Genomic DNA, 18,753 nt, shown 5'->3' on the forward strand with positions numbered 1-18,753 from the left:
CTTTTGGCATTTGTTCATATAACTCCACAAAAAATGGTCCGAGCGCTTGGAAAACAAATACAGGACAAGTTTCCAACAGGTTTCCAAAATATCAAAAACAGATCCAGATAATGGAATAATTCTGGATATTATATTCCAGACTATCAAAAAATAGGGGCCCTTTGGAATTTTTACCGTAGGAAGACAACAAATCTATAAAAGCTATAAACATGCAACAAACACCAGTATATATAGCCAAGACGCTGTGGAATCAGGAGTGTGCCAACGGATTTGTTGTATCTTGGCGCTAGATCCAGAAGAAAACCGCCAATATGGAAAATGTGATCTTTGTGAATAACTACTGAACTAATGTTGATATCATTATGAATCCAATTGCTGATGGTAAGTTTTCATAGGAATCTAAATATGCAGATTAAATGTAGGATGAATATTTATGGTGTAAATCACAATATGGGGGGAACTACGGCGCTTGGCGGAGGTCTGTGCTCTCCAAGTGCTTTTCTACTGTAGTTACCGCAGCGCGGAGGTTATGTTTTTGCCGGCGTTTATCTGTTTGTCTGTTTGTATTCAAAACAACTTGAAACGTTCTGAATGGATTTGAATGAAATTTTCAGAAATTGTCAGAAATAGAATATGGAATAATTACCTTTTGGGGGTGATCCAACATTAAAAATGTTCCCCAAATTCACCCTTTTCCTTACAACTAATTATTACCTGCTACTATTGCCACATTTCTCAACCGATTCAAGCCATCCCACATCAAACTGTTCAACACGTTCAGGACATTCAGGATGTTTATACTGAAAAAAAAAATCCAAATTTTCCCAAAATTCACACTTGTCTGTAAAACTGCTATTACCTACTACTACTTCCACATTTCTCAACTGATTCATCTCATTCCAACATCAACTCCTTCAACCAAGACAGGACATTCATGCTATTAGCCACAGCACAAAAATTCCCATACTTTTTCTTCCGGAACGCAAAATACCTTTCATCTAAAGAGTTCTAGCTGCAATACTTCCACATTTCTCAACAGATTCAGACTGTTCCAAAGTCGAAATTCTTATCTTATTCAGGACATTTAGCCTTCCCGGTACATTGCGCTATCATGCTAAGTGTTAGCATGCTAACATTAGCATACTAGCATTTTTAGTTATTTTCATGGGTAGCCACATATATGCACTTAGCATTATCATGCCAGATGTTATCATGCTAACGTTAATATGTTAGCATTGCTAGCATGTTAACATTAGCATAGTAACATTTTTATCCATATTCATAGCTAGACATATACAGTATAACACTTACCATTATTATGCTACGTGTCAGCATGCTAACATTAGCTTAGTAGCATTTTTAGCCATTTTCATAACGAGACACTTATATAAACACTTACCACTATTATGCTAGGTCTTAGCATGCTAACCATATTTCCCAATCAATTCAGACTGCTCCAAAGTCCAAATTCTCAACTTATTAAGGACATTTAGCCTTCTTGGTACATTCCGCAATCATGCTAGGTGTTAACATGTTAATGTTGTCAGGCTAATGTTAGCATACTAGCATTTTTAGCTATTTTCATGGGTAGACAGATATACTGTATACTTAGCACTATCATGCTAGGTGTTAGCATGCTAACGTTAGCATGTTAGCATTGCTAGCAATACTACTATGCTAATGTTAACATCGTAGCATTTTTAGCCATTTTCACAGGTAGACACATATATCAACACCACTATTATGCTAGGTGTTAGCATGCTAACATTACCACTTCTTTATTCCATCCATCCATCTTCTATGCCGCTTCTCTTCATTAGGTTCGTGGGCTTTGCTGGAGCCTACCACAGCTGGCTTTAGGCGACAGGCAGGGCACATATAGACAAACAACCATTCACATTCACATTGGACAATTTAGAGTCGCCAATTAACCTAACATGCATGTTTTTATGATGTGGGATGAATGCGGAGAAAACCCACGCATGGGGCGAACACGCAAACTCCACACAGAAATTCCCAACGAAGATTTGAACCCAGGTCTTCCTGATCTCCTTACTGTGACAGTGTGGCTAACATGCTAACCCCTAGACCACCGTGCGGCCCCACTGCTTTATTATTTATTATTATTTATACACATTAGCAATCCAAATATCAAATAAATGTAGAACTAATATTTATGGTGTAAATCACAATATGGGAAAACTATGGCGCTTGGCGGAGGTCTGCGCTCTCCGAGTGCTTTTCTAGTTGTTACGCTGATCGAACTACATTACTGGCGTATTGACACATATCCATACCACACCTCTGATGACCTCTGAGTGGTACGGATTGTTAGAAATAAACAAGTTAAAAGTGCAGAGAGCCGCTAGCAAGTCAAGCTAACTGGTTAACGGTTAAAGATCAAAGCGGTTACCTAGCAACAATGACATACAAAAAGCTAAATGAATATACTTATTTCTATTATAAAAGGGAATATTTTCATAGTTGAGAAAACCTGTTTACGACCTTCTCAATATGGGTTTTAACAGAAGAAATAACACTCCTATAGTCACCTTTACACTCCTATTACCCAATATAGTAGACTTAATAACAGATTAAGTTAGCAGTGACAGTGTACTTCCTGCGGTGGCTATTATCTGATAAATTTAACTTTATTAACACCAGCGACCAGTCTAGAATGCTGTTTGTGGTTAAGGAGAGACTCACGATGCACTTCAAATCATTTTATTAACAATCAGAGAACACATATGCAGTGAACATTCACACAGGAGCTGCTGTCGGCCATAACTCACGCTAGTCACTGCACTCTCTACACTGCTAACACTGTAGCTATGGGTTGCAGAGCTTTCAGCCGCTCTGCTATCAAAATTTGGAACCCTGTCCCACCGGACATGCGCAACATAGACTCTCTTCCTCTTTTCAAATCCACACTCGAAAACCCACTTATTCAGGAGATCTTACTCTGTAATTTATCATGACATTTGTATTTTATTTATCTTATTTTATTTATTTGCTATTATGCATGCGTTGCTTGTATCTGTGTCTCTGTACAGTGTCCTTGGGTTCTTTGAAAGGCACTTACAAATTATTTATTATGATTATAATTTAATTTTTATTTTTTTTAAATCGCGATAAGAGTGTGCAATGTTTCAACCGTGATGTGCTATGCGTTGAGATATAAGAATTCAAAACTTAAACTGTTCCAAAAGTGCCCATAACTTACTAAAATACTGTACCTGTAATTATAAATACAAAGCTACTATAACCGGTGACTTAAAATGGTGTGACACAAGTTATACGTCTAAGTAAGGGGTGTCTTCCCCCCCCCCACACACTAAGGGCCGCAAATAGAAAATTCAAAGGATGGGGGGGGGACCACAAAAGGCAAAAAAAAAGGTTTTTTATATACTGTATATTTAAAGAAAACTTTGTGTTAGGTTTGTGTTGTAGGGGGCAAAGCGTATTATTAGCACGGCTGTTTTTGAAAGTACGAGATCTTTCATTTTCATCTCATTGCTTCTTTGAAAATGTCTGCCCCTTTCCTGCTTCCATCAACAGTTATAGTCCCCGTCCCCTCGTGGCGGGAAGGTGGGTCTCCTTTGATGTCCCTTCTGGCCTGGTTTCCATGGCAATGTGTCCTGGTCTCAGCTGCTAATAAGTACCTTTTAACACCATTGTGTTACATTGACTGGATTATGCGAATGTGTGTGTGACACTTTAAAATGTGTGTGTGATCATTTAAACCTGACCATTTACATTTGTATCCTATCATATAGCTGTTATATAAGAGTTCTGAAATATGGTGGAGGGATCAATATATACATTTTATCAATATGTGTGCTAGCAAGTGTAGAGTGTGTAGTTAGCATGCAAACAATGTATTCCTTCAGGTGGCAGCTACAGGTTTAGTTTTGGTTTCGATAGGTTCAAAACAACGCTAGCAAACATTGGAGGCTGCTGAAGTTGACAGGGATGATACTCAAGGCTGCTCTCTTTCCTCTGTTCTCAAAACAACTGCACATGTAAGTCTAAGGGTAGGTATAAGTCTTAATGTGATTGTAGCCTAATTGTACTGTGTCAGAGCAACTGTGGAGATGACCGTGACATTTCGTACGCTCAAGAAACCCACTCGGAAAAAGGATTCTCGTCAGGGTGATCCAAGGTGTCAGCTCTTTAAGGACAAGCAATCCACTCACTTAATGAGACAGAATGACAGAATATGGGCATATGGGCTTTTTTAATAATAAATGCCACAGCAGCTGACACCAAGATGTCTTATTCTGCCCAGCTGCCGGCGTATCCCAAGTCGGGTGGACAACTTTAAAATGGGGTTGATCCTTGCAAAGCTGATCAGCAGGGAAGGTGGAAAGAGATGAGAAGCGACCGAAGACATGTTCCCCTTTCGTTCTGCGTCGTCCTACTTCGAGTGGTATTCAATGCTGATCCAGTAGAGGGGCTGTAAAAATCTGCCTCTACAATAGAAATGACTCTTATGATTGCAAAGTTGTAACACACTTGTCCTCTCTAGTATTCCATGTAATATGTATTTCAAAGTGGCGCCGGTGGAACAACAAGCAGATAAAGCTTGTTGTCAAACCGATTGCAGTTTCGATGTATCTTAGGTATATAAATGTACAGTGATTTGCAGTAAACCATAGGGGTGTCACGACACAGTTCAGTCCACAAGACGAGACGAGATTCACAAGATTGGGATTGGGACAGTTTGGAGGCGAGACTCAAGGAAAACAGACACATGCACATGGCAATATACTGAGGCCAGCAACATTATCGAGTTGATTTTCGTTTATTGTGTGATTAATTTATTTATCATTGCAGGCCTAGCGCCCACGAGACACGAGATCGATCTTGTGATGCCCGTAATAAACCAACAAAACAACAATTAAACACAGACTATATTACAGTCATTTTTTAAACTATTAAATTTTGTACATTTTGTTATGTAAATAAATACCCGATAAAAAAAGATATGTTAAAAAAAATAGCTGTGGTAGGTGGGGTACAAACACAAATGAATTGTATTATTATTAGTGTATTTTTATACATATGTTAAAAATAATAAAGTCTAATAGCTTTGTGCATTGTCAGTCTAATAACGTCTCATAGGGCACTTCAGAAGACACGCGCGCACACACCTTGCATGATGCACAACGCACACTCACCTAGCACGATCAGAGTTGCGCAACGCTTAAGCTATAACTCAACGCACACATGCACACACACACACTCACTTAGCACAACACTCAAGCTATGACTTAAGGAAAATGACTGGGGCACAGCCGCTTGACTCACTTTCACACAAACTTAACTTTCACTTTCCGGGAACACAAGTTTATGTTTCACTTTCTAGAGGGGTGCGGCAACTGCTATATACAGTATACTCTGTGTACTTTCATTCTGGGATCTTTCCTTGATCTTCCCCGTTAATGCTAGGAGTCCAGCGCTGTAACCAAATATATTGCTCTTATTTTTTAATACAATTTGAAAACCTTTTAAATTGTGTGATCGAGAAAAGCTAAAGACAATTAATCGTCATGACACATGTCCATGTTGTATGTCACCCTGAAAGCTGGAGTGGCCAAATTGTAGCATCATCAGGCACCGGTAGTTGCTGGTAAGGTTAACCCAGCCTGGGTTCTCTACCACTAGATGTTATTATTATTATTATTATTATTATTATTATTGTTATTATTGTTATGTGATGGGCTGGCGACCGGTCAAGGGTGTACCCTGCCTCTCGCCCGAAGTCCAGCATACCCCCGCGACTCTAATGAGGATGCACAGAAAATGTATTATTATTATTATTATTATTATTATTATTGTTACTACTGCACTTTTAAATTCAGTCTAATAGCTCAGTGTATTGTGAGTCTAATCGCTTCTCATAGAGGCCTTCATGACACACACACACACACACACACACACACACACACACAGCAGCACGATCAAAGTTACACAACTTACATATACAGTATATGACTGATGGAAAACTCCTGTAACTTTCACTTTTTCTTTGAAGAGTGCGCCGACTGCTTTCTATTCTGTATGATAGAATCCCGGGCTCTTCATCCAACTTGTGAGATTTTAATTAGCATAGTCATTTTTTGTTTATCGCGGTTAATTGGTTCCAGGCCCGACCGTGATAAGTGAATATCCGCAAAGCAGGATTCCTTATTAATAAATGTAATATTTTTGTAGTTAGAGAATGGAATAGAAAACCCATTGTAAAGAAAACCCACTTGTAACTAATATATTTCAAAACAGTATTTATAGACTACAAAAAATAATTTGTTAAAGTGAGTTTGGGATGAAAAATTATGAAAGGAAGGAAAACGAGAGAGGAAAATGTGGTGAGAATCAGCAAAAACTATGTAGGCATTATGTAAATCAATTAGTTTCACTTTCAAGAAATATGTTGAATAAATTATACATTTGCATAACCCACTGCCCTCACCCCCATTTTTCTTTCTGAAACTGTTAAAAGTGGGCTTATATAAAACTTTTACTATGTGCAATTGTGGGTTAAATCAGCTTTGGGACTTGAAAATGCAGCCTTCACAAACTTTATGTCCTTAAAAAGAGTAATCATATGCAGAATAAAAAATAGCCCTTGAGCTAATGCAGTCTGAAGTAGAAGCTCTTTCATTTTCTTGCACATTTTGGGGAAGTGAACTGGATGACACAGTAGGAAGAAATCTCTGCACTGGTAAAAAAAAATAAATAAATAAATTTAAAAAAAAACCCTGATACGCCACAGAAAACATATCGTGGAATTGAAACATTAATTCACTTAAATTATTTGCTACGACTGCAGTAGTGATCATACTTTGATGTGTATATTTTCATCTGTGTATTGGTTTTATCACATTCGAGCAACTAGCGGCGCAAAAGGCAACAAGGGTCTGCTTATCATTGCTTTCTAATGAAAACCAATGATTTCTACTTGCATAATTACATTGCCTGTGGGTTCCCACATGTGTTGCTTTTATTAAAGTGTCTTTAGCATAACTGTTCACTTCGACTACACTTTGACTAATTTAGACCTTAAATTAGCTCCCCCCCCCCCCCTTTTTTTGTTAATCAAACCCTCATAGGAGAAGGAGAATCCCATAATAGAAACACAAAAATAAAAGCTACACTAGTACTGTGGCTGATGTGCAATTTTATTCACGGAGCCCCTGGGCTTGAACGGACCAAATTCCAGCCCAAGCATTTTCACTGCTGACATTTTAATGCATTTCAAATCGATGCATCTCTGTTCCAGAACCTGGAAAACCCTGGCTTTGAGCAGGAAACATCGGTGCTGAACAGCAGAGAAATGTGATCATTATTCATTGAACTAAAATGAAACCAAAATAATTAAAAGAGCAGACACTCAAACACAAATAAATGGTGATGGGGTATACAGTATGTAGAGTCACGTTCTGGAACGGAGTGAGTAAAGAATAATCATACCATAACATGAGACAACTTACAGTGCCCATGACACCAAAAACATGTTTTTTCGTTATTTTTGCCATGAAAAATAACACTGAAAGGCATAGTTCCTGTGTTAGATGTGTGCTCCAATGTTGAAATATTAAAAAATGTTTCCACTTTGCCACTGAAACCAGTCTCTATGGAAAAATGTAATATGTTTCGTAGTTAGGAGCATAGAAAACCTATTTACAACCCTCTAAATGCGTTTTTTTAACATTAAAGCCCTCTAGACATAAAATAACACCCCTATTAAATAAGAGCAAATTAGCCATAAAAAACATAGACTCATGCTTGTGTATATGTGTTCCTGACGGCAGAGGTCCCCAGCCACCGGGCCGTGGCCCAGTACCGGTCTATGGGCAGGGCCAAATCAGACTGTGGGAAACTTTCATAAGAAATTATTTTTAAAAAAATCTATTTTAAAAAGTTTTGCCAGTAACTACATAGAATTTTACGTAAATGCATATACATTTTTGAAACAATTACTACTATTTTATTGGACAAATAATATACGGTTCCAAAGCCCACAGTTTGTTTTGTTCCACTGTTTTCTCCGAGCATTTATTCTCACTTTGTTCGGCGCCCTTGAACACACCATAGTTGTGCTTGGGGATAAAGTTCCGTATAGCTTTCACCGATGCCGCCACAATTAGAGTTCTTTCACCTCATTACTGTTTCCAAATGCTGTGTGTGAATGCATAAAGGTGAGGTTTGATGACTTTATGTCTGTGTTGAGTTTAACCTTAATTTAATTCATGCTAGCACACTGACTGACGCCTACACATCAAACAACGAGGTAATAATCTTATCTTATTTGATGTTGTTGTAAGCTACTTTTCTGATTTTGTTCAGTGCACTCAGACACGACAAAACGTGCAGTGCTTTTATTGTGACAGCCGGGAGTGTGTCATTTGCCGTGAGTGTTCTTTTTTCATGTTAAACTTTCACAATGTCAGTGGTCATCTTAATGAGCTTGTGCTTGTGTGTCTCAACCAACATTACAGCCACCTAGTGACTAGTGCACGATACTACATATCACCACAACGTTGAATGAGTCTTCTGAATGCCTTAATTTGTATTTTACTTACCATTTTATACTTGAAAATGCTTAATTTGCTTAAATATGCATTTTTTTTGTCGAATAGGCTATATTCAACAAAATTAAACAACATGATTTATTAATAACTGCGATTGGCTGGCCACCAGTCCAGGGTGTACCGAAGTCAGCTGGGATAGGCTCCAGCATACCTCCGCGACCCTAATGAGGATAAACGGCATAGAAAATGGATGTATGGATTTATTAATATATTTTTCAAAACCTGCTAAATTCAAATCTTGATGTGGGAAAGGACAACTTTAAATGATTCCTGCATGCATTTATTCATCATTTATAATAATTATTTGAAAATCTCATTTAAAAATTTCAGAACTGGTACTTTAAATGTGATTCTGTACATGTGTAGCTATTTTTGTTTTAGTTCTTTTAGTTCAATCTTGCCCTGTTCATATTTGTTGTAAGTCACCTTTAATCTTGGGATGTTGTAAGGTGGTTTAGATTTGACTTCATATTTCTGTCAGTAAGTATTTATTCTTTCATTATTTAATAGGTTATTACTTTATTTATGATACATTTCTTCTTTTTTCTCTTTTAGGAAATAACTACTTATTTTAACCTCGTCACACCCATATTTTGCCTGCCGGGCAAAAATAAATAAATAACAAATCAACTTCTACTGATTTTTACTCCGATCCGACATACAACTGATATGTCGTGTTTTTATGTGTTGTTCTTCATGTGCACACCAGTAAACACCAGGATGATATGGCCATAGCATGCCGCATAAACTCATCAACTTTATGTTTTTTTATTATTTATATAATTTTTAAGTACTCACGTTGCCTCTCCCGCACCGTTTCGCCATGTTCCTTTTGGTGAAACATCATTTCTTGATTGAGATTGGTTCATTAGGAGCCAATCGTTAACCAGAAGTGCTGACATCATCGAAATCCTCCCGATGTTTTTATTGATCCAGATGCAAATATGTCATGCCTACGAGCACAGCCTTTGGGTCTGAAGGGTTTAAGGGGGAACATGTTCAAGACAGGAAAGAGACATGCGACTCTTAGAGCAGTCTCCTTATAGTGAAGGGGTCAGCTTTTTGGGTCTCCTGTTAAAGCCAGGCAGGATTTGTCCAAAACTGCGGTTCCGTACGTGTCAACACTGACACACTCCTGACAAAAATGTTAAAAATTGCAAGAATTTACATTTTGCACTGTTGGACCTAAAGGAGTGTCCTAAGCTGAACTTCAAAATGCAAAAAGAAGAAATGGCACACAAAACAATTTTGAGTAAGCAGTTTTTTGCAAACAACCATTAAACTGAAATAGGCTGTTCATCAGCTGCTCAAAAGTGTTAGACCACTGCTAAAAAATAAAAATGGTCTACAAAGGACTCAGTAATGAGTAGCCACCCCATTCTTGTTAATCATCTCAAAAACTGGTTTGGGTAACTTGATGCCAGTGTTTCCTGTAGGCTAGCGGGAATGTTGCTCCAGGTGGTGAAGATGGCTTCAAGGTGTACATCCACTGTTTGGAACTGATGTCCATTTTTATAAACTTCCCTTGCCATCCATCCCCAAATGTTCCCAATTGAATTGAAAGGGGACACACCAGGTGGTCCAAAAGAGTAATGTTATTTCCCTGGGAGAAGCCATTTATCAGGAAGGCATTGTGAACTGCAGCATTGCCCCCAGCACCTCCCGAACACAGGTGTTTTTATACTGTAATCACTTGACCCACCTTACCTGTACTCAGCTGATCTCCATTTTACTTACTGTGACACTGCAGGCATCAACTAGCTCAGGTGTCGGCAACCCACGGCTCCGGAGCCGCAATGGGCTCTTCAGCCTCCTTGCCGCGGCTCCCTTCGGCAAGCGCGGTGATTAGAAGTAGGGGAATTTTAGGGTAGGGTGCATTTTTCAAAGTGAATGTGAAATATCCGACTCACTGCAAGTCCATTAATCCATTTAGACTGGTAGGCTAATGTATGCAGTGAGTCTCACTGCGCGGGAGAGAAAAAAAAGGTGAGGGAGTTTTGAGTTGAGTCTGAAGCAAGTTACTATGCAGGAAAATAAAACTGTGTATTTAATATGTTAATTAATATGTCATATAAGGAGAAGAACACTGTAGCGATGTGCTCGGAGCCCTTGATATGCTAATCGCCGAAATGGTAGCTCCAGGAGAGGCAGATAGTGTTCCATGCTTTCACGTCTCCAAATACCAGAAAAATCTCCCAGCAACATCAGGAAAAGTCTTTACATTTGGCGCTCATTGCTTTTGAGAAAATAAGTCAACCAGAGGGTTTGGAAAGTCAGCAGATTTAGCGAGAAAATCGCCAAGTTGGCAACACAGGGCTGCACATGAGACGGAAAGCCATTCACAGATGGAGATCACATAAAAGAATCGTTCATAAAAATATCGGAGCTTCTATTCTCCAAATAAAAAAAATAAGCTCATTAAACTTAATTCAATTGTTCAGAAAATGAAAGAAACGGTACTGAGCAAACAGCATTGATATGTTGACATGTGATATACCTGTTTGATATACTGTATGTTATGTGGGATCTGTGGTGGACCTTTTTTAATCTCAAAGTTGGCTACATTTTGTTTTAATTTTACACAAATATGGGAACCACTCAGTTGGACTTACATGTATGTTATGTGTTTATATTACGTCAGAGTAGGCCTACACATGTTGGCGCACTTGTGTTTATTGAATTTTGTGGTTGTAACAGGTAACATTTGAAAAAGATTACAATTTTTACAAGTTTATAAGGAGTTTATAAGTTTATAAGTTATAAGTTTATAAGTTTATAAGGGTCATGTTTTGCGGCTCCCGACTATTTTTTCTTACTGGAAGAGGAGGCAGAATGGCTCTTTTGATGGTAGAGGTTGCCGACCCCTGAACTAGCTGCATCTCTGCTGTAGCAGCGCAATCACTTTAAAGAGGTGAATACTGCATGTGCACACACTTACTTTTACATTATTTGAGACACATGCTAAAAAAAAAACGTTTTCACTTTGACATGAAAGGGTTTTTCCTTTTTTTGCTAATTATTTTTGCAATTTTTTTTTTTTAAAGCCAAATTACAATGACCGTATTTTATTTCTAAAAGCAATAACAGGCTGAAATATTCAGAGGGGCTGGCGGCGTACTTTTTATGAGCATTGTATAAGTGGCACCTGCAGTATGCAGCCAATATGCAAATATCTTCTTGAATGGAGAAATGAAAAGCTGCATCTAGAATGTAAATGAGTGGATTATGCAGGACCATGTTGCTTGTTAGCCTTTAGCCTGATGACTGGCACTTCTTATTAGTCCAGTGAATTATTATGACATCAAACATGTACACAGAGACACGCAATATAAAATATAAAGTCACGAACACGATACAACACAACTGCACACACTTCTACTATAACTGTAATTATTGCAAGTGTAATCATTGAAGTTTATGCTAAACCAGCAATTTTAATTACATTGATAAACATTTATATTGTCTCTGGGATTGTATTGTTTGACTCTGATATTAACACTTAATACTTCTTCAGTCTTTTCAGTTTCTCTCTACAGCAATCCCTCGTTTATCGCTGTTAATTGGTTCTAGATCTGACCATGGTAGAGGAATTTCCACAAAGCAGGATTCTGTCACGCTCTACGGTGACATATCATTTGCTTTCATTAAGTTTATTTCTAGATTCAGTTACTGCCGTGCTTTCTGTGTCACTCAGATGCTGGTCCTCCTGAGATGGGCGGAGCTGCCTGATGAGCACAGCTGTATCTCATTTTCTCGGCTACTTAATCCCTGTGGCTGCGTCTGGAAGACGTGGGATTATTCCTCGCGTTGGACTGTACCTGTGACACCCTTTTGTCTTCCTAGACATTGTTTTTGTGCATGTTAGAATTTCCGCCTGCTCATCTGGCAACCCGCACGCATCTCAGGTATTTTGTGTTTCCTTACCTGCCTCACTCCTTTTATCGCGGTGCCCTTGGACTCTAGTTGGCACCGTTGTTTTTTGTTCTTTTTGGTTATACTGCCTTGTGTTGGAATAAAGATTTTTTCCGTACCTGGAGTTGTCTTGCTGCTGCATCTTGGGATCCTACACCAGACTCCTCCCAACAAGCCTGACAGATTCCTTATTTAAAAATTTAGATTTTGGTAGAACTGCTTAGAAAACTTGTTTACGGTTTTTGCAATAACACCCAATATAGTAGACATAAGGAGTGAAAACAAGACATTTAAGACATAAATAAGCCTCGTGCTTGTGTGTGTTACAGTAAATGTGCTACGGTGCTCCAGGTTCCAGTGTTGAGAGTGAATCTGAGGGTTCACATTCTATTTATCTTTGTCCAACCAACTCGATTTCATGCTTGTGTGTGGTGAGTTCACTCAAATACCACCCTTTTCTGGGAGTTAGCAAGTACTGCATGTATCATGCTGTGCAAGAGCATTAATGACAAAATGGTATTTGTGTCAGAAGTTATGAACCATCTGCGGCCCCGTTGTCCCTTCCCTCATTTATAAAATACATCTCCACAGATTTCCGAGTAACCATTTGTCCTTATAGTAATAAGCGTGAATGTGTCCCATTATGTGGCCACTCAGATTGTGAAATGTCAAAACGCTGGCTGCGATTGTGAAATCTCTGTAACATATGAGAGAATATTTTGTAACCCGGGGTAGGACAATATTCAACCATAATAAAATATGATGACTCAAAATAACAAAAGTAAATATTAAATGGCACATCCCAGATCTTAAGCGTGAAATATTTTAGTTGAAAGTATTGAATGAATGTACATATTTTATATAGTTGTGACATAGTGTACATAAGTCACACGTTGCAGTGTTAAATTACCTACACATGCATGGTCAGCAGATACTGTATATGCTTCTTGCTAACTCTTACACTAATTCCAGTCATTGTTAGCTATAAGTCAGGTTGTCAGCCACCTGTTCTGTTGACCGCCGATAAAAGATGTATGTGGAGAACCAATACTTTGTCACATCTGTCTGCTTGACCACAATCTCGTAAATAAAAGTTGTCAGGTACAGTTCCCTAATATTGTAGTCGTCCATATTGCTATAATGTCAATGGTGTCATCAGTAAATCCATTAACCCATTGATTAATGGAAACAGAATGAATTAATGTGGAACAACGACATCACAGATAATCCAACTGTGAATTTCTCCAGGACAGTGGTTCTCAATTATTTTCTGTCAGGCCCTCACTGGAGAACAGAAATGTTTAGGCCCCCCAACCCGGGTTTGAAATACTAGAAAGAAACTGATATCTATTCAGTTATCTGTACTGACAGACTGAACTGAAAACTGAAACGAAATGCAACAAAATGGAGAGCAGTGAAGCATACAAGCCTTTTCAAGAGTCTAACTGGATGCCGACCACAAGAAATTCATACATGTTGGCAGGTCTGCACTAATATTGAAAGTCCTCCGTGCCTCCCACGCCCCCCTGACAGTTCACCACGCCTCTCCCAGGGGGCCCCGCCCCACTATTTGAGAAGCACTGTCCCAGCAGAACTCATAATGTCTCAGTGATATGTACGCGCTCCACATGCCTGCATGCATTATTTATTTGTCACATGTACTATGTACAGCTAAATTCATCTTCTGCATTTAACCCATCCTGTTGAGGATCAATGGGCAGCCACTGTGCAGTGCCCGGGGACCAAGCCTGGTCGTAGGTCAGCCTCTTGGTCAGTGAAGCTGGGCGACCCAAGTACACAACAACCCGCTCTACCTCTAGAACCACTGCCGCCCCCTTATATACAAGGTCTGGGCATGCTCCTGATGAGATGAAAGATGTGGAGTGTGAACATTGTGCACATTCTAGGTTGTTCCAAGGCGGCAGTGGATGCAAAAATAAATGGTGTCCCAGAGGTGCTGAAGTCTGGAGAACCGGTGAACCGGTCAATAACACCAATGCCTTTGTTAACCAGTAACTGTGAGAGTAACACGCGAGGCTTTGCATTGTCATGCACCAGAACACAGGGTCTAATGCACTAGGAGGAGGAGTTGGCAACCCGTGGCTCTGGAGCTGCATGCCTCCTTCAGCTTTCAACCTCATTGTTGCGGCTTCCTTCACCGAGCGCGGTGATGTTTTCAACACAATATCCGAATCGCCACAATTCTGTGAATTCATCTCGTTCATCTGCGTTTTGACTGCTGATTGGATGAGCAAGGGAAGGGGAATTAGGCTGGTGTGTGCAGTGGAGAGAAAAAAGGTGAGGGAGTTTTGAACTGAGTCTGCACAGAGAGCACAGCAATATGTTCTATAACGAGAAGCAGCTTTGTGCTCGGAGCCCATGACACGCTAATTGTCGAGGTGGTGACTCCAAGAGAGACAGGTAGTGTGCCGCGGAAGCTGACTGCACTCATCGCTTGTGGCTGCTTTGGGTTGGGGATGAACATCTCGCAGCAACCACAGAAGAATATGTGCTTTGACTTTTAAGGCTTCAAATACCAGAAAAGTCTCCAACGGCGCCTGGAAAAGTTCCTACATTTGCAGCTCGTCGCATTTGAGAAAATAAGTCTTCAAGAGGGTTTGGAAAGTCGTCCAGTTGGCAACACTGGGCTGAACATGATATCGTAAGGAAGGGAAAGCCGTTTATACAGTAGATGAAAAATACATGAAAGAATCATTCATAAACGTATCAGAGCATCTATTCTCTGATTTAAAAATTAACAGGAAATTATTCAGAAAATGAAAGAATGCATCTCTCTGCAAAGACAGTCAAGGACAGTCAAGGACAGGACCAATAGAACGGCAACAAACATGACCGGTAGGCAAATTGATGACATTAATTCCACACTAATACGTGAACTCTGATGGCCTTTTTTATGTTAAAGTTAGCTACATTTTAATTTAATTTTACACAAATACGGGAACCACTCCGAAAGGCTTACATAGTTGAGTGTTCAGAGCAGTGCACATGCACGTTGCACTGCTTTTTGAATTTTGTTGTTGTAACAGGTGGAAAACAATGAGACGTGAGCACACGCCTTCTTTTCTGTGTGTTGTGCAGATATAACAACAGCCTAAAGCTCTTTTTAGCTGTGAGCTTTTCAGCTAAAAAAGCCATGTTGGAAGTCAAGTAAACAATGGCAAACTTCTTCCGCTCTAGTTTAGTACCGCAGTAGACGTGTGATTTCGATACACTGCCCCCTGCAGTTTGGGAGCAGACGCCGCACGGAGTATAAAGTCACACACGGTCTCTCGAGCGGATTTCCACGTGGCTCGTTTGAGCGGAAAGTATAACCCAGCCTTTACAAGATGTTTTTTTCGTGTCTCACTGCACACACTGGTCCCCCTCCCCCTTCCCTTGCTCACAATCACCAGTCAGAACGCAGTCTAGATGCATTCACAGACTTGCGGTGAATCTGATATTTCGAAAAGAAGAAGCTTTTATTTGCAAGTTTATTCCATATTTTATCTTTGTACAGTTCATAATTTGTGAATATTACGGTAGATCATTTTATATTTTCAGTAAAATCTATATGTTAGCATTGAAAATTCATATATATCTGTGTAGATCAGCGCTATCCAAAGTGCAGCCCGGGACCCATGGCTTATTTTTAATTGGCCTGAGGCACAATGTAGAGATAAAAACAAAAACAAAAATGTAAAAAACAAAGGCAGAATGTGAAGATAATTTTTTTTTTAATACTAATAACTAATAACACAAAGCTTTGTCTTCAAACGGATATAAACATTTTTTTTGACTTTTTATAAAATAAAAAAAATAATAATAAAAATATCAAAGTATCATGCATCTTTAGATTTTTCCCTTGGTGCAAAAAGTTTGGACAACCCTGGGGTAGAGTCTCAGTCATCCAGGTCATGTTAATCCACAAAGGTTGAATGGAGGCTGGTGTGGAGGGTATGAGAGCATAAGAATACGGTGTTGAAACTGAGCACCTACTGTTGGCGTGTTAAGGTCGGCAGTAAAGTTAAAAAAGAGCATCAGCCTATGGATGACTGTCAGGATGCCCACATCTCTGTTAGAACTATTTTTAATGCAAGTTTTTTCACAGACACCAACAGACTTCACACGGACTCCTGAGACCGTGCCAGTGAAAGGAAGAGGCATAACATAAACATCACACCATTTCAACAGACAAAGGTTGTGCAAGCTGTTACCAATCAAGACAGAATCAAATGCAAAGTCTGCCAGCTATTTCAATAAAACAACAATGTACGAGCCTGGGCCACGTTTCCATCCATAATTCTTCAGACAAAAGAATGAGAGAATAAAATGTCAACATTTTAGGTGTAATATCACTTTTTGGAAAAAGTCATTCATTGATTTGTATTGCAAGTGTTGACCATGAGACCTATATCTCTATTTTAATGCTGTGCTTGCACACTCTCACCCACTTATGTGTCTCTTTAGAGAGCAAGTTGTTTCCCAGGATGGATTTCCAAGGTTTTGCTGAAAACGAGTTATCTCTTTGTGCACAGTGAGAGGGAAGCCAAACAATAACGTTGACGACAGATAAAGGCACAAACCTCCTTAGAGCTGGGGAGCTGCTTACCATTTTGTACTTCATTGCTGTGATAACCAGCTTATTAATTACATCACCACTTTTAACATAATTAACGCGTGCCCATCATGGCAAGCCACACCTCTCTGTTATGGCAGCACACTTTTTTTTATAACTTTATACTGACCTGAACATTTTCGGTTGCCAAATGTAAACATTTTAGTATGTAAAAATTTTTACGTTAAAGTTTTGCTTGCTTTTTTTTCACATTTAACTCATTTTCTTCCCATTTGAGGTAAAACTTAAATCCATCCATCCATTTTCTATGGATGTTTTCCGTGTGGCTTTTTTTGTTTGAAGTTTTTGACTGGTTTGACCATGTGTGGCACAAGCCACATGCAGGTGGAATCACGGACGGAATATGATTAATATCAACAGTAAAGTAAGACGTGGTTGTTATTCATAATGTTGTTGAATATGGGTTTCGAAATTCTGGCATTCCATGAAGGCACCATATGTCTGGATGTCAGACTGGCTGGTAATTAGTGGAGAGCTAGTAAGTGTGTGTGCGTGTGTGTGAAGCATATGTGGCAGAGAATGCAGTGAGCATGAGCTTGGGCAATACTTGTGGCATAAAAAGGGTTCACATTTGTTGTTGCTTATGGTCGACACTAACCTTTTGTGGTTTCAAAATAAACCTATGCTGAAGAAGCAGCATCTCAGTGGAGACACAATGTTCATATTTTTATTATTTCTATTTGTATCCCGTTACTGCTACATGTGATCACCAGCTGTGTGAAAATACTGACAAAATAAATTCAACGAAGGAAGAAAATTCTGTCGGCAGCAGCATTGAGCATTGAGCATAAGCGTAAAATGTATTTCAGATATTAAAATCAAATCGCCATCAGAGGTGTTTTTTCTCGGCAAGAGCTTCATTGTATTAGGTGCATTTACTGTACAGCAGGGGTCTCCAAATCAGTCTACCCGGGGGCCACTGGAGGTAGACTCTGGGTGAGGCTGGGCCTCATCAAGTATTGGGAGTAAGGCTCACGTTAATGATAATATCTATAACGATATCGAGTATGCTGCAGGAAACACGTCTGACATGTTAGCACAGTTAAAGTGGTATCATCAGTGAACGTTACATCTACAAGAAAGAAAACCAGCTTAGTGCAAACACCGATAACGTCAGCATATAAACAACCTCTAGCAAACAACTCTGACCGGGCCAAAGCAGTAACACCTGGTGTTGCAGTTTTTACAGCACCGAGATTACGACCATATTCAGTTGTTGAGAGCGCTGGCTTTAAGTACAGTCATGGAAAGAATGATTAGACCACCCTAGTTTCTTCAGTTTTATGTTCATTTTAATGCCTGATACAACTAAAGGTACCTTTGTTATATAATATATAACAATGACAACAAAAATAGCTCATAACAGTTACATTTTTTGGCATTACAATGCTATAGCTATACATGTAAGCAATTTTGGTTATTACCAAGAAAACCACGGAAGTTGCTAGCTATCAGCTCTTAAGTTAAACTCTTATGAGCTATATTTGTTATCATCATATTTGTCCAAACAAATGCACCTTTAGTTGTACCAGGCATTACAATGGATCAATAAACTGAAGAAACAAGGGTGGTTAGCATGTTGGCCACACAGTCACAGTCTGGAGATCGGGA

This window comes from Dunckerocampus dactyliophorus, chromosome 11 (genome assembly GCF_027744805.1).
Source record: "Dunckerocampus dactyliophorus isolate RoL2022-P2 chromosome 11, RoL_Ddac_1.1, whole genome shotgun sequence".
NCBI lineage: Eukaryota > Metazoa > Chordata > Actinopteri > Syngnathiformes > Syngnathidae > Dunckerocampus > Dunckerocampus dactyliophorus.